The 21,231-nt window shown below is 48.0% G+C and overlaps 1 protein-coding gene and 1 long non-coding RNA gene across 2 annotated transcripts in view; one reads left to right on the plus strand and one right to left on the minus strand.

Moving 5' to 3' along the window:
• Nucleotides 1–1,465: 1,465 nt before the first annotated feature.
• Nucleotides 1,466–4,024, minus strand: LOC311527454. The gene is made up of 2 exons (XR_014713335.1): nt 3,887–4,024; nt 1,466–3,575 (listed from the first exon to the last, which is right to left on the minus strand). It is a non-coding gene; the product is annotated as an uncharacterized lncRNA (long non-coding RNA).
• A 328-nt stretch (nt 4,025–4,352) lies between these two features.
• Nucleotides 4,353–21,231, plus strand: part of CSK (C-terminal Src kinase) — a 68,949-nt gene continuing 52,070 nt past the window's right edge. Inside the window, exon 1 of the mRNA XM_084641457.1 lies at nt 4,353–4,519. The gene's annotated coding sequence lies outside the window, so the exon portion shown is untranslated. The remainder of the gene's footprint in view (nt 4,520–21,231) is intronic.

A 21,231-nucleotide genomic window follows, 5' to 3' on the forward strand; every position in this document is an offset into this window, starting at 1 on the left:
TCCTGCTTGCCCAAGGAGCAAGAAGCCCCAATGACGCCAGCGTGGATTAGCTGAAATGCTAGTTCTGTTGAGTGGGTCTGAGTTGATGCGGGGAAGTCCAGAAACAATTTGTTTCCAGACAGTTGTATAGCTCAGAGACTCTGAGGCCAGAAGGGACCATTACAATCATCTAGCCTGAACTGCATAACGCAGGCCAGGGAACCTCACCCAGTAATTTCTGCGTCAGGCAGAAAGGAGAAGCCGTCAAATTGTTTCATAGTGTCGCCCCGAACCGAACACCTCCCTTCCCATTCACTAGCACACAGATCACACACCTGCTCATCCCCAATCGGACGAACCCCCATCCCCCCACCCCCTTCCCAGTTGCACAGACCACTTCCTTTCCTACTCACGGTTACATAATGGTGGCCACTACAGCGATGAACATGTAACATTAAGAAGGTAGTTAATGTACAAGTCCTCCTGGTAATGCAACACAGCAGCTGGAAACAAAGAGGTGAAGCCAGCATCAAGTGATTAGCCAGCTGTTCGTGGACCTTCCAGCAAGTGGTCGATGGTGAGACCCCAAACAGTGAGTTCTTGTACTGCTTTGAGGCGCTGCAGCCCCAATCCTGTCTTCTGATATACCCAAGACAAACCTGTGTCACTCCCTTGGAAGACCGTGTGTTCATATCCGAGCCCAGGACTGGGCTAGTTGGGCCAGATTCTCACTGAACTGTAATGTACTTCCACTTTAGATTCTTTATTCTGCCAGTATTATTACTATTGTGGTAGCACATAGGAGCCCCAGTCTTGGTCCAGGACTCCACAGTGCTTGCACTGTACAAACATAAATCAAAAGCAGAGTGTAAAGGGTCCTCAGTGTAAATCGTAGAATTGTAGGACTGGAAGGGACCTCGAGAGGTCATCTAGACCAGTCCCTGGCACTCATGGCAGGACTAAGTATTATCTAGAGTAGACCATTGGTTCTCAAGCAGGGATCCGAGGCCCCAAGGGGGTCTGTGAGGAGGTTTCAGGGGTCCACAAAAATAAAAAAGAGAGCAGGGCTGGTGTTAGAGTTGCTGGGGTTCAGGGCAGAAAGCCCAAGCCCAACCCCTGCCACATGGGGCTGAAGCCAAAGCCTGAGCATCTTCGTTTCGTGGGGGCCGGGGATTCCTGTGGCCTTGTGCTTGGGCAGTTGCCCTGCTTGCTACCCACTAACCCCAGCCCTGGCTTTTAATCTACTGACTATTCAGAACAATTGTTGTGGCACAGGTGGGCCGTGGAGTTTTTATAGCACGTTGGGGGAAGGGGGCTCAGAATCCCTGATCTAGACCATCCCCAACAGGTGTTTGTCTAACCTGCTCTTAAAATCTGGTCACAATCTCCCTAGGCAATTTATTCCAGTGCTCGGTTCATCATTTTTAACCTGACCTTATGACAAATCTAGGTTATTTTCTTTAACCATTTCATCTAAACTCCCAGATTGCAGCCACACCATGTTTATTTCTGATCACATCAGCACAACAATTCTGTACATAATAATCATTTGATACATATACAATGCCTTTAACCCAGCATGTGTCCAAAGCAATTTAAAAACCAATCTGCAAACAATGCACGTGTTATTTCATGTTCCATAGCACACAGCAACAGTATGTTGCAATTTAGGACAAGAAGCGACAGATCCCTTTACGTTCCTGCATTGAATCTGTAGATGATTTAGGGTGTCACAATGTACTTATCTGAGGCGCAGCTTGGCCAGGACAAACGGGATAACAGGTCTAATTTTCGAAAGGGCTGTGTGGGACCTTACTGATTACATGGGGTCCAAAGCTCAGCTTTACATCTCATCAGCACATGAAGCCTCTCATAGCACAATGCCCGTTAGCACCAGGCTGGGGCTTTTGTTCAGTACTGAATCAAAGGGATGGGTTCCCCATGACTGAATTGCCAGCACTGCTGTGTGCAGCACCTTGGCTTTTTATTGGGAGTTTCACATCCCAAATGCTGACCTGGCCTGATCCGATGTTGCTTATGAGAACATGCAGCACAAGATGGGACGGCTTCAGGCTTTGCTCTTTTCAGAATCAACTGACTCTCTGGGAAATTGGATTAAATGTGTATGTATCTCTTTGGATTTTGTGGCTTCTTATGGAGGGTCTCTGGGGTTGAGAGCCAAGGTTGTCTGTTGGACTGTCCTGATGTTGAGGGGATTCTCCTGATTTTGAGGTGGCCGTCCCATGACCTTGAAGTTGGGCTTAGAAACCTTTTAAAGTGCCCTGAAATGTATTGCGGGCTGGTGCAATGCATTGAGACACTTTATCACGACATGATGTGGCAACCCCAGGGATCATGCATGAGTCCATGCTAGTACAGTGCTTTGAAGGTGAAAGGTGCTATGGAAATGCCAATAGGCTCCTCTGCCAACCATACATGGATGACATCCATCCCTGTAGCATGTGCATCAGCTGCAGACAGTGATGTTTCTCAGACATCACAGTGCCTGAGTGAGGGAAGTTTGTGGGTGAGAAGTGGAGCTGGCTCAGGCTCAGTGCAGGGAAAACAGAAATGATACTGGTAGGAAGGGAGAAGTTCTTTGAGGAAACAGAAGCAGCTATAACATCTGATGTGGAGGTAGGTATTTACTCTCTGACTGACCTGATTGCCAAGGTGGTGCACAATAATATCCTATTATTATTTATTTGTATTTACAGTAGAACTTAGAATCCCCAGTCAAGAACAGGGCCCCATTGTGGTACAAACACTGATAGCTAAGGTACTCATAGATTACTAGTACCCTCCCCTTCCCTCCCTGGTCTGTTTATTAAGCTCTTTGGAGCTGGGACTCTGTTTTGCTATTTTTGGAGAGAGCTTAGCACAATGCAGCTCCCATTCCGGCGGCTACAGTAATAATAAATAATAATAAAATAATAATAATAATAAAGAATCCTTGACGCTCAAATAGCAGGTGTAGCCAGAAATGCCTGTTTCCACCTTCAGTTAGCTAAAAGGCTGCATTTCTTCCTCCCAGTCTCAGACCTAGCCACTCTGATCCATGTCTTTGTCACCATCCAGGCTGGGCAGAAGCAACCGTGGTCGGCTTTGCAGGACCACACTAGATTGAGGAAAGCACATCACACCAGCGCTCCGAACTCCGTATTGGCTCCCTTGCCAGTTCCCGGTATTGGCCTCTAGGACGTGGTATTATTCTTCAAAGCCCTAAAAAAGTTATGGAGAGCCTGTCTCTTGCTGCTCCCGTGTGACAGCTGTGGTCAGCAGAGGTGCTGCAGTTGAAGGAGTCCAGAATGAAGGCCTTGGAGTTGGACTGTGGCATTCCCAACCACCAAAGATCAGTGTGAGCCACCATTAGGACACGCCCTCTGGGCAAGACGCCTGTCGCTGACAAGGGCTGTAGAATAGCTGATCTCCCACGTGGAGACAAAAGGAGAACACCACACTTCAAGAAGCAGCATCACCCACGAAGAATACAGTCCTTTCAGATGGACCCAATGTGGTTTAAAACGTGTGTATAAGGTGCCTACATACCACAGCGACGGGCACGTTCAGACGCTCCGAGATGGATTTGGATGTACCTGGGGAAATATTAAACGGGTCCAGAGTCAATGTGGGGTCGTGTAAGCCCGGTGCAAACGTGACTTAGCATCATGTCATCATGCCCCGCACAAGCATCAGGCCACTGAGCAAGTTTTTCGCAGCCTGCAGGACAAAACATGACCACTCCATCCACCACCAGTTAGGAGTCTCAAACCTGTTGCCCTCCCCTATTTGCTAACTCAGTTATCTCCCGCCTCTCCCTCCCGCCCGGTCCCAGTCCCAGTCCCGATCCCCTTCCCCCCCACACCACCCCGAATCAATGCGCCGGGATGCCCAGCAGGCGGCGCACCGTCCTTGCCCACGCCTCGCCGAGGAGCGGGGCGAGCCCCGGCGGCGCAGGCGCGGTGCTCGAGGCGGACGGATCCGGGACCGGGCTCCGTTTCCTTTCACCAGGCCCTGCGAGCTCCCGTCCAACTGAGTCCGAGAGGGAGCGGGGTGGGGGAGAGAGCGAGCCCCGCACCGACCGCTCCGCCTCCCTCCCCCGGGATCGTGCAGGGCCCCCCCGCTCCCTCCAGGCCGGTAGTGGGCTGAACCGCCTCCTTCCCGTGCCCCTCTGCGCTGCTCCCGGCGCTCTCCGAATCCCCAGAGCTGCGGCGTTCCGGGATCGAACGCTCGACGCGTTCCAAGGAAGCCGGCAGCGTTCGAAATTGGAATCCTCCTGTCGGCCGCAGCTACATTGTTTCCTCTTCCCCACCCCCTCTCCCCGATCCCTCTTTCCCCCGGCCCCACTGCGATCCGAACACCCACCCTGACCCCACCCCTTTGTACCTCTCCCGCTTCCCCTCACCTCCGTCCCCAACCCAGCAGCGCCCGGGGAGCCCCCCGCCGCATGGAATATCCGGCAGCTGGCTGAGCCCCACGCTGAGAAGCCGGCTTCCCGACGGGGAAGCGGAGCCGGAGGCAGCTCGGAGCCTGCAGAGAGGTGAGTACCCGAGACCCCCACCACTCTCACACTTTGGGGAGGGATGGGAGTGGTTACTACAGGGACCGAGGCTGCACCCTCCCCCTCTCTGTTCCACAGCCCCCCAGGCTGCACCTAGGTGGATGTACCCCAGGATCATAGTTTCCCCCAGCTTCTATTCCTCTGGTGGGTCTGAATATTCCTGGGAACTCTTGTCACTCAGGGTGCACCCCATGCTCAGATGTGATTGTAGTCCTGTCGTCTGACTCCAGCCCAGCCATGTAGTGAGCCATCAGGGACTTTGCAGGAGGCCTGTAACCCCTGTGCAGGCACAGATGGACGATTTCCTTGCCATGCCTCCTGGAGTGATCTGCCTGGGGCAGTATCCACTGTGGCACCTAGACCCAGTTTGTCACCGGTTGCGGAATGGGGAGGTAGGGAGAGAAATGACTTTTCAGATTGAATGTGGATCTTTGGAGGGCTTCAGTCACTCTACCATTTGGACTAGGCCTGTGATCTCTTCCCCTCCTTCCCAAAATAAAATCTCCTTTCTTCCCATAATCAGACCAAGGTGTGTTTGCATAGGTGATTTCTGCATGAATAAGATGTATCCATTTGTTACCCCAGTACATTGGGTTTGGAAATCTGTTGTGGCTGGCAGCTTGTGGCTGAAGTGGATTTGAATGGTTGGATTATCAGTTTACTCCTCCCTCCCAAACAAATGGAGGGTCAAACTGCAAGTTTCCTCTGCAGCCCTAGGAGGCTTCTAATTGCACGGGTGGGAAGGGAGAGATTCGCTGGATAAAACCTTGACCCTTCCACGGCGGCCCATCCCTGTCTGTAGCTGCTCAGGACGACAATTGTGCGCTCGGTTCTCACAGCCATTCTGGCAGTGCCTGAGATGACAGCAGCTGAGACAATGGGGACTCTCTCCTCCCCACACTGACCGTTTCTTCCTTCCTATGGTGAGCCTGGGAGCCCAGAGAATGGGGTTGCATATGCAGAGCTCATTCTAACCCAAGATTCATGTGCTCAGGGCTGGTTTGATTCCATTCACTGAGGTTTCTCTAAGCCCAAGGATCAAGGGCCCTAGAACTCCTGGCTCTGTTGAAATACATGTTGACTCAGTATGAATGGTAGGCTGCTGCTGTCACCTAATGTCCGTTTCCTTGTAGACAGCACTGCTACAGTGCTCACCAGTCTTAGCCTTTCAGAGCCACATGGTGGAAACCAACAAAGGTATTGAATGCGGAGAGTTTGGGGTTTTTCTCGCCCCCCTCTCTGCCCCCAGAACAATAAGCGAGTCATATTGTTGCAAACTGAGCGGTCTGTCTGTAGGACAAGCAGCGGGTCTGTGTTATTACTCTCTCCCATCGCAGAGCAATCCCCTAACAGCCATTATTGTATGTCACCCTGATGGGCGAGCACAGCAGTGCTGCCTTTGTTGATGCTCTGAGTCATGGGACTCGAGGTATGATGAGATTTCTTCAAATATCTAGTGTTATTTAACTTGCATTGGTGGTGAGTGGAAGGCAGACTTGATTGAGGTATTTAAGGTTATGAAGGGGCCGGTGAAAACTTTAATATCACATTACAAAATGGGTACAAGGGGAGCTGAGAGCGATGGCCGAGTGAATTGAGAATACATAAAAGGAACTGTTTCCTCGCACAGTGGAGTCGGCCAATGGAATTCGAGGCTGTCAGTGGGAGATCAAAAAGCCAAATGGCGTGGTTGGGATTCAAACCAGTCTGGATAGTTGTCTGGCCATTTATCATTGGGAGTTCTGCCTGGTAATAGAACAGGAATCAAATCTCATGCTCCAGGGCATAAACTGGTTACTTCAGGGGTCAGGAAGGAATTTTTCCTTGCTCCACACATATACACAGTTGCACTTGTAGCTATGTTCCTCAAGAGGGGCTCCCCAGAAGCATGTTGTATGCTGTAGGCAGGATACCAGACTCAGTGGAACCGGTGTTTAGATTCAGCATGTTCCTCTTGTCACATTTTTCCATCATTAACTCTGTTTGTGGAAGGCTTATCTCTTGGCTCATTCAAATTATATTGGGATGGAGCTTTGGTATATGGATTTTTGACCCCAGTGCAGGGTTACTTGTTTTGATTCAATAGTCTCTTTGTTGTCTCTTAGGCATCTTGCGATGGTCCCAGTCCTGCAGTTGGATCCACGTGAGTGGATCCTTCCACCTGTGCAGACCCCACTCAGGACAGGAATCAGGGACCCTACAGAAGTCAGCAGGACCCCACTCAGATGCATGTGTGTGTCCATGCAGCTCCGACTGCAGGATCACAACCACAGGCCTCCTGTGGTTGTATAGTACATCTGTGGCCCACCTGTTCAGAGCCTTTGAGTGCTATAGAACCTTTCTGCAAGTGTTCATTGCTCTCAAGTGTGTAACGGGATAGGATGCTGAAGGAACTAATTGAATATAATTAAGATCGGTTTGGCTGTTCTTTTCCCTGAATTTAAAAAAGAAGACGCTTGATCTGTAAAATTGTTGAGCAGCTGAAAGAGAGAGAAAGGACTAGATGGCGTGAGTCCAATTCCGAGGGGCAGGTGCAAAATCGCTCGCTGCTGCCCCCATTGTTGGGTTAAACACTGAGCAGCTGTACTTGAACGGCGGGGGGAGGGTGTTGCTTCTCTTTCCTGGATGTTGATTGGCCAGTCTTGGGATAGAAAGGACAAAGGACACAGTCCCATGGGATTGTGGGATAGTGTTGGCGGGTTCTCAGGACCTGAGTCTGGGGTGCGGGGGCTGGGCTTGAGCTGCGTTCACACTGCAAAACGATGGAGTATGAACCCAAGCTGCCCCAGGACTCAAGCTCAAACCCTCCACCCCTTCAAGGTCCTGGGACCCAGGCCTGAATCAGACAGAAATGCCTGTAGACAGAAGGGGGGTTTAAGCTTGAGCCTGAATGTGAGCAGGGGCTTATATTGCAGAGTAGATGGACCCTAAACAGTGAAAGATCAAATGGGCCACAGAGCCGGATCACGCCCCTAAAGAAGCAGCGGGAAGGCATGTTGGTGGGGTTGCACAGGGGAAGCTTGCATTGCTGCCTATTCTGCAGATGAATAGAGGCCTTCGGTGGCTGCTAATTCAGTGTCTGACTTGGACAGAGCGGCACCCACTTACCCCAGGGCTGAATTGGAGTCTGCGTATGAATCCTATTCATTTCATGGGGCGTGCTTCCCTGTGCAATCACTGCACAAGAATGCTTTGTGTATGGTCGGAGGCAGTGTCTATTCTGGCCTTTCCCTCAGAAGTTTCCCACTGGTTCAGCTCCCCCAACCTATAGCAGTGCTGGGAGCACTAGCAGAGACCTGGCTGCAACTGGCCACCATTGTCTAATTACAGGAGCATTTTGCCTGGAACTAGTCAGAGCAGGTGTAGGTGTGTAAAACTCCAGCGGATGCCTTGTCTATGCTAGTGCTTCTACAGTTACTGACTCTTGGGCAGTTCTGCTGATGGTAGGAAGCTTCGCTGGAAAAATGTAGTTTAAACAGTGGGAGATGGTGGATGCTTTTCTAACCTGTGTCAACTGTCAGGCATACTGTGCTCCCACTTTGGGAGGTTGACTTGCTGGCCTAGCACACAAGAGTCCTGGTTACTGTTAAGCGTTAAGCTGGAAATAAAGGAAAATTAAACAAAAAACCTGTTTGGAACTTGATGGGTTACCTAACTGTATAAAACAGAGCCAGTCCTGCTGCGATCTGCCTCTGTTGTATTGCGGATCAGGATAGTGTTTGGCAGAGCTAGAGATCATGTATGAGCTGCAATTCCCAGGGTGAGTTAAAGGTCCAGTTTCAGTTCTGTGTCCTGGCTTTTGTAGCTTTGTGTTTGTTTGTTTTAAGTTCTAAACCTCAAGGTTGGTCTGTGTTCTACCGTTTGTGCTTTCACTTAACTAAATAATGAATTTATGCTAAACCATTGACACTTCAGCTTTTAAACTGATTTAAGAGTGCGCACACTAAGGGTTAATCCATGTTGTTAAACTAGCACGCAAACTGTGTATAAACCAGTCCTAAAGAACTGGGGACATGACGACCACCTACAAATATCCGAGGTGGAGGAATTGGAGTGGTACATGAAGGGAAGCGTAGGGCATTATGCCCTGGGTTTGTGTGGTTGAACTGGTGCTAAGCCCTAATGTAGAGACAGAGTGAAAAATGTGGCTATGCAGGTGCAATTTATTCCAGTGTGCTTCTAGATTAAGGTGTAGGGGCATCCACACTGGTCATGTTACTCTGGTGCAAACATCCGAACAGTACAAGGAGGACCTAAAACCAAATTTCAGATGTTTCAGATCCTCTACCTGTCCCTGAGTGCAGATTTTTGTGGTTTTACAATAACATTTTTTAAAATGTTTCTTCTCACACTAGTTGGTTTGTGAAAGGCCCTCCCAAGCTGATTAAATAGGAGAGAAGCATTGAAACTGGCTATATACCCAAAGTGCTGTTAAGTGCACACAGCCAATCCATTGACGAGATCAAGGGAAAACATATTTTTCACTCTGATCTTTCAGTTATGGTAATTGTAGGCGGTTTCTGTAACAGAGGTAGATAAAATCTTTCAGAGCGGATGTGATTCCTTGGTTGGTTTTTATTTTTATTAAGAGTTAAGTCTCTCTTTAAGAAAGGGGAAATTTAGGTTGACTGTTAAGAAGAGTTTCTGATGCTGAAGTCTGTTGATTCCAGGGTGGACAAACTCAATGGATGGACAAACTCAGGGTGGACAAACTCAAATTTATGTAGGATGCATTATCTAGATGTGGGGGGAGAGGGGACTAGCCATCACTTCCTACGGCAATTTAAATGTTCATTCAAAGAAAAAAGTTTTTCTCTTAGGAAGGATCTTCCAAATGTGAGACAATACGATGTCTGTCTGTCTGTAGACTCAGGAAGACAGCTCTCCTGCATCTGCTGCTGCTCCTAGCTTTGCCCAGTGGCAGCCTGAAATGGACAAGACTCTGGTCAGTTTTACCCCTTGCTATTCAGGGCCTTGTGAGAGGTGGTGAAAGCAAGAGTCCACAGTCAGGTCAATTTCACGTTGCTGATTCATGGGGAAAGCCTGTGTGCAGCAGCAGAGGCAGGCGGGGGAGCGATTTATGACGGAGGAGGACTCAGAATTGGGTACTGGAAGATGAGCAGAGGAGCGAACCACTCCCCTCGCAGCAGCCAAGGGATAGAGCAGCAGATAACCCTCCATTCAAAGTGCCAGGAGGCTGTAGCCTAAGGGGGAGAGAGAGCTCCTTAATTCCAGGAGCCCTGGGCAGGGGGAACATCAAATGTATCCGACTCCCATTAGCCAGAGGCTGATACAATAGACGGGTTCCTGTGTAATGGGTTAAGTAAATGGGAGAGAGCATAGCTCCGCCTCCTCTGTTCAAAGCATCCGCTGTTCTCTCCCCCTGGCTTGGGTAAGCGTCACTCCCTTCTCCTTGGCGCCCTCTCCTGTTTTATCCACTGCTGAACAGGGTCCATGGACCGCACCTGAGTAAGAATCCCAGCACTTTCCCTCTTCCGAGCAGTTGGGAGTGACTGATGGTGCTGGAGGACTGGATTTATCACCCTAGGACTTCTTGGCAGTGCTACCCTTCATGTTCTTCACTGGCCTGTGGGTTTTTTGGCTAACAGATCTCTACTGGCTGTTCCAAGCCATGTATCTGGCTGTGGAATAGTCTCCCAGTGGAGCTGGGAGGAAGCTCCTGTTAAATGGGACACTTAGAAGTAGACTCTCTTTTAAGGTAGCACAGATTGCTGGACAAAAGATTGTAGGGTATAACCTTGTTTCAGCCAAAGGGGGTAGATTGTGGATAATTTCCCAGGATTCATCTAGCTGTAATTTCAGTGATTGGACAGAGTTCTGCGAGAAGCAATGCCACCTTTCCCCATCCATCCTAACATGGAAGAAGCTGGCACTTTGTCCTCCGCTGGAATCAGGGGATCAGCTTGAATGGAGGTCTCTACAAACGGGGAGCCGTGAATTCGGTAAAGGCTGCGCCGTTTGTGGTTGGAGCAAATTCCCTTCTGTGTGCAGCGAAGTTGCTAATTGGGTTTGAAATCTGAACGCGCCGTTCTCCTTCCCCCCCCCCCCCCCCGTGCTCACTGCCCTTGCGGTGGGGCTTGGAATTGATAGCCTCCGACTGCCAAGCGCACAAGCTGATGTACTGAGGAGAACGCGATTGCTGTCTCCTCTGCTGCAGCCTTGGCTGCTGTTGCAGGATTTCCCCTTGCAGCAGGTACTGTGCTCCTCTTCACCTTTTGGGTCACCTCCCCCATCTGGCTGGAAGAACCGCATGAGATGAGATGAGAGGATAAGCGAGAAGGGGCTGGGCGGGCAGGCGGGGGTGTCTGTAAGCAAAGCCCCAGCCACCGTTTCACTGATTCTTTGCTCCTCTTCTGTTATGTAAGGAAAGATCCTTCTCTGCTTCTGCTCTGGTCTTGTGGGTCCCCTCCCCCACCCCAACACACACACTCTCTCTCTCTCCCTCTCCCTTTCTCACCTTTAAAATTCATAAATAATTGACGCTTGCTGAGCTGCTGGCTGAGGCCCATGCTGCAGAGACTCAGCACTGAATGGAGACCAGACGCTCCTGGCCTTACAGCCTCAGCTCTATCCCTTCACCTGGCAACAGGGCGATGCGTTAAGGAGCCGCTGATGGCGTTTCACCGGGGCAGCCCACTTGCTCGGGAGGCCCCATAAATTCTACCAGCCACACCGTTCTCAAGGTGTAAGCCTGGCGAGGCTGCGATTGTAATGCCTACCTAGCCGACTGCCACCCGAGGGAGATCCCTTGGTGCTGGGGCAAGTAGCTCAGAACTGGGGAGGTGGGGAAGAGGCTGCGTATGCTGGAGAAAGGGCAGCACTAGGCTTGAGGGATGGGGTGGATTGAGGATCCACTCTTGGAATGTCCTGCCAGCTTGTCGCTCCGGCTCAGTCTGTTGCACTCTGCCGCATGGCATGTGGAGAGAGGAGATCTCACAGGTGCCAAATTGTTTGGAGGTTTATAGCTTAGTGCCACTGCCTTGAGTTCCACATGGATGTCCGGTGGCAGGCAGTGCGGCTCCCGGAGCGCTGCGGTAACGTGGTCCTGACATGCAGCGTCTCTCGAGAGGGCTGCAGTGGCATCGTGCGCTTGCCACAGAGTTAGGGTGGCCTCAGCATGCAGGCCCATGTAGCGCACCTAGCGGCAATCGAATCTTGAGGTGGCATAGACGTAGGTCATAGTGGCAAGGTCCCTGCATTGGAGAGAAGAGGTTGCACCTTGATGCAAGTGGGAAATGTGCTCTTGGCCGCAGCTGCTACCTGGGCACCTAGGAATAGCCAAGGATCTAGAAATACCTGTGTTGCAAATGACTGTCTCGGGCTGTGAACTAAATTCAGTTAACTCTTCCCTCTGCTTCTCCCAACCCCCCAATGTGATCTCCAAGTTGTCCAGATGTGTGTATGGCGGGGCTGATTTGGGGCCATGCCCCAACCTTGGCATGCTGCTACAGTGGCATATAAGGGCATGCCAGGGCAGAATTCCCTTAGCATTGGAGCAGCGTAGACCTGATGTAAGCAGCTCTCTGCTGCCCCAGCATAAGGGATGTCCCACTGCACTAAGTGCTCTGGGGACTCTGGGCTGAAGTGCAATCCATAGGCAACTATGGGGAGGCTGGGGCTAGCTGCGCCCACACAGCAGCCCGGAATTGAGATGGCAGAAAGGTGGCTTAAAGCCACCTTTACCGCTCCAAAGGAGGCTTGTGTTGTCTGCATGAATGTCACATAATTATAAATAGTGACTGTGCAGTGAGAACTCTGAAAAGTCTGGAAATGTAAACAAAGCTGCTGCTAATGTTTGAGATAAAATTGAAGGTGGAGATGTGCAGATCCCAGTCGTGGGTGTGCTATAAGAACCTTGATAAGGTGCAGGGGAGGGCAAAGGATGGCCTGGGACGTGCACAATAAATTCCTGATGCAGCTGGTGTGACTGGTCTATGGAGCGTCCTGGTGTCAGCGGTGTGCTGGTCTTACACCATGGGCCTCGTCCTCCTCTGTTACACCCGTGCAATTGACTGACCTCAGTGGTGCCATTTCTGCTTTATACCGGTGTAAGTGGGAAGAGAATCAGGACCCAAGATGTTACAGAGCACTGTCTGCTGAGTTTAGGCTTTAGAACGGTTTGGTTTAAAGTGGGGGAGAGGAGAGTAGTAAAATCTACCCTGGCAGGAAGTCTTCATGCCTCTCCAAATATTAATAAAAATAATAGAAATAACCATATTTCCTGTGTTATTGAAGGCTCTTGAGACTATTAAAACGGCAAACACTTTTAGAACTCAGTGAGTGTTGCACTCTGTGCAGTTTGTTTGCATTTCCCAATGGTTGGACAACACATAATAATGCCTTGCTCTGATACAGCACTTTTAATCAGCCACTTTCAAAGCACTTTGCAAAGGAGGTCAGTATCATTATTTTACAGGTGGGGAAACTGAGGAATGGAAAGGGACAGTGGGCAACCTTGAAAAAGCCAATCAGTGCCATCAGTTTCACCCTTGTTTATAGTCAGGTTCTCAGCTCGGCACTGTTTGCGCTGCAAACTCTGCAGAGGACAAAGATCAAAGCTTTGGGCCAGATTTGAGTAGACGGTGTTGAGCCAATGCGTGAGAACCCGGCAGTGAAATAGGCACGGCCCTACTCTGTCTCCAAGCCACCGCAAGCAGTAAACCAATAACGCCAAAGGTGAAAAGTTAAAGCTGAAATATTCCCAGAGTGGATAAAAATCAATGATTTAAAAAGATTGATTTTTTTTTATTTAAATTGGATTTTTTTGATTAAAATGCTTTTTGAGGAAAAAACCTATCTAAAGATAGATACATTATCGCTCAAAGATATCTCATTATGGAATAGGGATTATAAATTCTAATTCTGTAGTATGAGACCATATATTCATGTAACGTTTAAGAAAAGTTTTGTAAATTAGGTCCAATAGTTCATGGATTAGGGACCCAATCTTATGGGGTTCCAGGGGCTTCTGTATAGATTATTTAGGTTACTCTTTCTATCTACCCAATGGGACGCAGTGCTCAGCCTAGAAGATACCATCAGAGATGCTTAGTTTTGCAGTTCTCAAACTGTGGATTTGTGTCTCCAGAGATAACATGCTGGTTAACAGCAAAAATGTTGTTAAATAAATAAATAAATACATAATATAGAGAGGTGAGAAATAACAGACCTCAACCCTATTGTCCCTCTGAAAATTCGTGTACACAGAGTCAATCCCTTACCTCTCTCTAAAAGTGCAAAGTTTCAAAAAGTTCAATGGCTAGAAGATTGTTGGGGGTGGAATAGATCTGGACAAGGAGAAGAAGTCTGGAGATGAGTGTGAGAAGGGAGTGACAGGCCGTAGAAACAAAAGTGAAACTGAGCAGCATATTTCAGAAGTCTTGAGGTCTTTCTGAGTGTAGCCTTCATTCATTTGAGATCTACCATACCATTTTCTCACTAGAAGGGAAAATCTATAATGGCAGCAGGCCATAAAAGAGACCCAGTTTGGGAATAAGAACCATTCACAAAATATATGTTTGCTGATGATGTTTTAAAGAAAGTCACACCAGTGAACTGGTGGAAGTCACTTAAGCACTTGGATTTAGAGACTGTTGAAGTGACAATCTCACTTTTAACAGCAGTAGCTTCTTCTGCCGGTGTAGAAAGAATATTTTCTTCCTTTGGACTAATTCATTCCAAATTGAGAAATCGTTTGGGACCTGAAAAAGCAGGAAAGCTTGTTTTTCTTTTCCAGATTATGAACAAACAGGAAAACGAAGGTGAAGACGACAGAGTTAGCTGCAGAAGCCAATATTTTAAGTTTCTCATGTTGACCTGGCTGACGTAGTCAATTTAATTTTTGTTTTTAAAAAAATATTTTTTTACCTATTTTAGTTAAAAACAATTTTAACAAAAACAAACTTGATTTTAAAAAACTTAAATGTTTAACTAAATTCAAAAATTCATATGCTTGTTTTGTTAAAATATTCTATGTTTGCTGTTGAAGAAAAAAAATCCAGAATACAGAACATTGTTGTTTTAGTTAAATAAAACAATTTAAATGTCTGTCTGGTAATGTTCTCCTCCTAATACAGCATGGCAAAAAAACCTCCAAATATTAATGATTAATCTGTTGAATTGGAGATAGTTTATCTCCCAATGACTTCATAAATATCTGCTTCAATTACCTTTGGTAAATGAAATAACCAATCAATCATTCCTTTTCTGATATAGCTGTAAAACTAATCTGAAAAGTTTTCAAAATAAATCACTTTAAAAATGTATAGTGTGTACCTTCTAAAAATGAAACCTACATCAATCTCTGAGTTGTGAAGAATATGTATAAAGGTTAAAACAACCGACAAGAATGCACTTTTATGTAGAAATCCATGATTAAATCGAGTCTTCCTGACTACTGTTTTAAATCAAATCCTCCCTGAATATTCCATTTTAATAATCTTGGGGTGTGGTGCAGAATTAAAAGGGAGGGTTAGTTTTTTAAATGGTTTATTATATTCATACTACAGTAGTGGTTGGGCCTCTGTTGTGCCAGTTGCTGTACAGATGCACAGTGAGAAACTGTCCCTTTCCCAGTGATCGTGCAACCTATGTAGACAAAACAAAGGACGGGTGAGGAAACAGACACAGAGAAGGGAAGTGACTTGCCCAGTGTCCAAACAGCAAATCAGTTGCAGAGCCAGGCATAAGAGCTAGGTGTCCTGAGTTCCAGTCCAGTGCTCTGTCCATTAGCTCATGCTGCCTGCTGCCTTTTTTTCATTTTGACAGTGTCGGTTGGTTTTGTTCTTTGGATTGTTGGTTTTTTTTCCCCCCTTCTCCTTTGGTCTGACAGATCCCCTTTCATAATGGGGGCATAGAGACTCCAAAATAATTGCTGGTGGTTGTATTTTTGAAGGGCGTTTTCCCTCCAGCTACCAGCTCTATCACCAGTAGCTGTTTTTGCTCATCCTCTCTTCCCCCATCCTCAACTTCCCTGTGTGTCTCTCTCTCTCTCCTTTATGTCCAAATGACTGTACTGTGCGATTGGGTCTGTACTCTTCTGCCTTCCTGCTCTTCTAGGGGAGCTGCTGGGGTGGGGGGAGAAGGGGAGTGAGGGTGTGAAACTGACAAGGGTTCCTTGAGTCCTGTCTGTTTCAAATTACTGCCAGGAAAAATGCCCCAGTCTGCTACCTGGTGATCCTATTGGGTTCTCCCACATAGGTGAGCGGGCCCTAAAGAGGGGAAGGTGCTGGGGTGCAGTGCTGAGGGATTTAGCTCCCAAAGCAAGTTGGGTTGAATTTGGGTGCCCCTGGGGGATGCTTCAAGTCTGAAAGAGCAGCTAGTTCTGTTCAGTTCAACCGTGTTGATGGGAGTCCCACGTTTTCTTCTGCTCTCAGAGGGCCTTATCCAAAGCCCATTGAAATCACTGGGGGGCTTTCTGTTAACTGGGCCTTGGATTGGGCCCATCGTGCAGTACAGAGAATACCGTTTGGCAGTCCTGCCAGCATCGATTACCAGCTGGCAGTTCCAATCCGCTAGAGAGGCTGTGGGGATACTTGGTTAGTTGAAGTCCAGTTCCTATTGGCTCCACGACTGCTTAGGCTCCATCTGGTGAGAGCAGACAGCAAAGGAGCTAGGGACAATCACAGGTGCTAACCATTGTCCTTCAGCCTCTAAATAGAATCCCCTTTGTCATGGAGATGGATCATCTCTCCATGTTAAGGATGGCGCTAGCTTCCCACTCTAAACCTGATTGCCACCCATGTGCAAGAGATGTGTCTTGTCTCTCTATCAAAGCCAGCTATGGTGTCCAGGTCACAACTGGCCTCCTGCCTAGCTGTCTCATACAGGCCAAGAACTTGAATGGGCTATGGAGACTGAGCTCCCCTCTACAGGTCAGGACTGTGAGGGATACAGGCAGGGAATGGTTTCGGGGGGATGCTTGCTCTGTCAATCTCCATGCTGCACCTGTTCTTGGGACTTGCCCTCCAGGGCTATCAACCTTTCGCTAGCAGGGAATCCACTTCCAATGAGTTTTAAGGAACCTTTTTAGGCTGCTGAGCTGCCTGGCAGATAATTCATTTGCTTTGCTATAGAGTGAATTGCTCCCCAATGCCAGGATGCAACAGATTTATGACAGGACTGTTCCCTCTGGGATCGAAATACTTGTTATGTTCTCCCAGGGTGGGTGAGAGAAGGCAACTGGCGCTGAGCCTTGGCACAGCAAGATAAAAGGTCGATAACTTCCTCTTCATGCCCTGGCTATATTTTTGCTTCCTTCTGCAGCAGTCCATTGTAGGTTGAGTTCCCCTCCTCTGAATCCAGCAGAGCTGTGTTTCAGTGGAGAGGAGTTTCCAACATGAGCACAGACGGAATCCACGGCTCTGGACTCTCCCACTGAGGCAGGCCCAAGAATAGTAGGGGCCAGATATGTGGGGGAAATTTTATCCAAAGCTGATACAACCGCACTAGACAGGAGCGGTTGAGCCAGTCATGGCTTTTTTACTGCAATTTCTACGTTTGGGGAAGTGGCTCTCACAGCTTCAGTGCGGAATGGGTTACGTCTAATTTTACTGGGGGGTTTTACCGGCAGGACCTCATGGGGATTCGGTGCGGAGAGTGAGTGACATGGTGCTTGCAAATGGCACTGCTGCATTAGCAGCAGGGGAATTCAGAACCGTGGTTGCAGGTCTGTCTGGGACATATACCTTGTAGAGCAGTGGTGGAACTGAACTGGATTCTCTTTCCCTCTCTGATCCTTTATCCTGTGAATTCTGTCTGTGCTCCAGTGTCTTGGGGAGGCTTCATCTTTCTTAGAGGGTGCTGATGGTTGGCTGATCTTTCAATTTAACCCCTCCCAGAGCTGCGACCTTTTCTGATCTTAGGGTTAAATTGCTGGTTCCCTCTTTTGCCCTCCTGAAATTCTGAGCCGCAGGGTTGAAAATGAAATTGCTAAGTAATGATAAGAGCCAAACTGCATCCTGAAAATAAATGCAGGGAGGAAAGAAGAACAGTTATAAAAATTGGAAGAGAAAAGAAATGAGAACTGCTGGAGACACAGCGGAAGGTGCATCTGCCTGCAGCCAAGTTGTGATCACATCAGTGCTTTTAAGCTAAATGGGATCATTTATGGGGGCTGCTTGCAGGGGAGACATTGGTGGAAAACAGAGCTGCTGCAGGCAGTCAGTCGGGTGGCTCTCTTTTCTTTGTCCGTATAGAAGCAGTTCCCTAGCATTTTTGTCAGGGGGTGATGTGCAGCTAGAGGCACCATCTTGGAGATGAGCCAGAAAAGCCGCGTTCTGCCCATCAAGGCTGTCTCCACTGCAGAAAAACCTCCCAAAATCCCCAGTGCAGCAAGTCTTGCTCAGAGCCTAGGTCTCCAGGCTTGGGTCCCTGCCCCAGGGCTAAAAATAGCAGAGTAGATGTTCCCGCTTGGGCTCTGAATCCCAGGAAGTGGGGGCGGGTCTCAGAGGTCGAGCTCCCGTTTGAGCCGAAACGTCTACATTGCTGCAATGAGCGCCTGAGTCTGTAGACCTGGATTCTGAATCTCACTGCCCTGGGGTTAGAACAGAAGAATGGCCGTACTGGGTCAGACCAAAGGTCCATCTAGCCCAGTAGCCTGTCTTCCGACAGTGGCCAATGCCAGGTGCTTCAGAGGGAATGAACACAACAGGCAATCATCTAATGATCCATCCCCTGTCGTCTCACACCCAGCTTCTGGCCAGCAGAGGCTAGGGACACTCAGAGCATGGAGGTTTATTTGTTTTTGCAATGTAGACATACCCTCAGAATTCCTATGGCACTTCTGTAAGAAAATGGGTAATTAAACTCTGCCTGCTAAAATTCCCCATTTTGTTGGACACTGTATTCCCCCCTTCTCTTGAACTGTTCACTCGGTGCTAGTGTGTCCTTATAAACAGCATCCGTAATTCCTTCTGAGATGGCTGCATTTCACTATGGATGAGGTGATCCCAAGTGTAAAGCACTTTGGGAGCCGGCACTGTGAGGGGCACATGTGAGGAGAGTTATGATGTGTTAAAATAGCTTGATTTGAGCAAATAATTCATAATGAGGAGCTTATTCAGTTTTGCCACCTATTCCGTTCACAGAATATCAATGAGCAGGTCATGATTTTTCTCACCGGTATTAGAAAAGATTCCAAATGTGTAATGAATTTCGTTGATTCTCTGGCTTGCTATTCGAGCTGTATAGTTCTTGATCAGTCTCTGGCCGCGTAATTCTTTTAATCAGGCTTCTGATGTAAATGCTGGACAGAATGTGATTTTTACAGTTGCCTCCGAGCAGGTGAGCTTAAAATTCACTTTCTTCAAGGATTTGTGCTTGTAAAACTCAGTCCCAGCCATGATAATGGAAAGCAAATGCAAAGGGGAATGCAAGCACAACTGATGTAAATTAGTAGTTTAAAATAAAAAAAAAGCTGCTGAACCCTTTTTGTAACACCTCTACAAACACCTCAGCCTCTAGGGGGGAGCAAGCTAGCGACACTCATAGCTCAAGCAAAGGAGTAACTTGTGATATGAATAAGAAGCCAGGTTTAGAGTTCTTGTGGCAACGGTGAAAGAGACTTGATCATGCACCAGTATATTAGCTGGTATTTACCTAGCTCTAAAAGTGACAGTCCCCACTCTGCGGTAAGGTGGTGCTGCTGTTGATCAGGGTGGGTACAAATAATTGATAATATTTAAATTTTTTTAAAGTGATTTCTTGAAAAAAATGTGATTTGATTTTTTTTAAATCAGATTTTTTGAAATGTATATCTTGCTAAGTCTTTGCTTTCTTCCCATTTTATAGTCTTAAATGGCTGCAGGGGATGTTTTGTATTTGATTCTTTAATTAGTTTCCTAACCACGAGTGGGGATTTTTGATTTTACATAGGTTTTTCTTTCTACTGTGAAGTTTCACACTTTACATGCTCAACTGTGCTGAAAAAGACAAGCCCAGAGCCTCATTAGCCACCTTAGTGTGAGAACTACATAAATGCAAGCACAAAATGGAGAAGCAAATAGCCCGTGCTATATTTGTAACCAAGATCATCTTCTGAGACACTGAATTTCCCCAAGCTGCGAAAGGTGAAATGCTCTGATTGCACTGTGCTCCTCCAGTAGGGTTTGCGGTCTGAAGTCAATGGGCCTCTTGTTCCTACACGCTACATAAGGTGGCATTTTCATAAGCACATAGGTAATCTAAATATGAGCATAACATCCTAACTTCAGGCTCTTGGTTTTGAAATTTCAGCCTGTGTGTATAAAAAAGTTCCCAGGAACTGTGCCAACGGAAAGTCTAAATAGCTCAATTTTGTTTTGAAAATGACAAAGATTTTATGTTGCTGTGAGAGGCTGTTAATACAAATACAGTTTTAGCCCCTAATGCTTCCAGTGTTTATACACATGCTTTATTTTAAGCACCCACATATTCCCTTTGAAATCAGTGGGATGATTCGCATGACTAAAGGCTGAAGTGTTCACAGGATCAGGGCCTTTACTGTCAAGATTTTGTTGGGAAGACCCAGGTTCTATTCCCTGCTATCCCACAAACTGAGTGACTCAGATTCATAGAGATTAAGGCCAGAGGGACCATTAGATCTACTCTGACCTCTATATAACACACAGGCCAGAGAATTCACCCCGATACCCCTGAACTGAGCCCAGTAACTTGTGTTTGGCTAAACTGTCTCTTCCAGTAAAGCACCCAGTCTGGATTTGGAGACCTCTAGAGCTGGAGAATTCACCTTCCCTGAGTAGTCTGTTGCAGTGGTTAATCATCCTCCCTTGTTAAGAAATTGGGCCTGAATCCCTTAGGATATGTCTACACTGCAAGTGAAGGTATGCTTGTAGCACAAGTGAGCATGCTCAGAGCACAAACCCACTGGGGACAAGGGGTATGTGCTATGATTTGTAGCCCAGGCTGCCACATTGTCACTGCTGTTGTCACCGGTGCTAGCTAGATGAAAGCTAGCACAGATGTGCCTACCTGTGCTGCAGTCCACACCTTCACTTGCAATATAGACATACCCTCAATCTGCCTGTGCCTCAGTTTCCCACATCTGTATAATGGGGGGCAATAGCACTGGCCTACTGACCAGGGGTGTGTGAGGATAAATACATTAGGTTGAGAGGTGTTCACTTACTATGGTCGTGGGGGTCATGTCAGTAACATAATTATATTGCTTTTCATGGGCGGCGGGTATCATAGGCTGGCGGAGGCGATGTCTCCCCAGACAGCCAGGTGTGGCCCCGCCCACACTCCACCCCCAGGTTCCCCTCCCCCCTGCTTGGCCGTTCCAGTGAGTCCAGTCTCCCTGGGGGTGGCCCTGGTTCAAACCGCACTGTCTGCCCTCCTGGCGCTCAGGGGCTGGGGGTGCTCCAGGGCTGGGGCACTAGCCTGGGGCGGGAGCTAGTGGCTGCTGTTGGGAGAGCTCTGGGCTCCGGGGCGGGGGGGGTGCAGAAGGGGGCAGGACTTCGGACGGAAGGGAAGGGGCTGATGGCTAGGCTCCCCCAGCCGGCGGTCCACATGCCACCTAAGCTGCTTTTGTAAAATTCAGTTAAGATACCCTAACAGTAGTGGTGGTAAAAAAAATATAAAAATAAAGCATTTATCAGTGAGTTCATTATAAATTTGCAGTAAAATAATTGCGATGACACAGATTTTCAAACTGGTTTTACAAGGCCTCG

Source organism: Lepidochelys olivacea, assembly GCF_965140295.1.
Source record: "Lepidochelys olivacea isolate rLepOli2 genome assembly, chromosome: 10".
In the NCBI taxonomy this organism is placed as follows: Eukaryota; Metazoa; Chordata; order Testudines; family Cheloniidae; genus Lepidochelys; species Lepidochelys olivacea.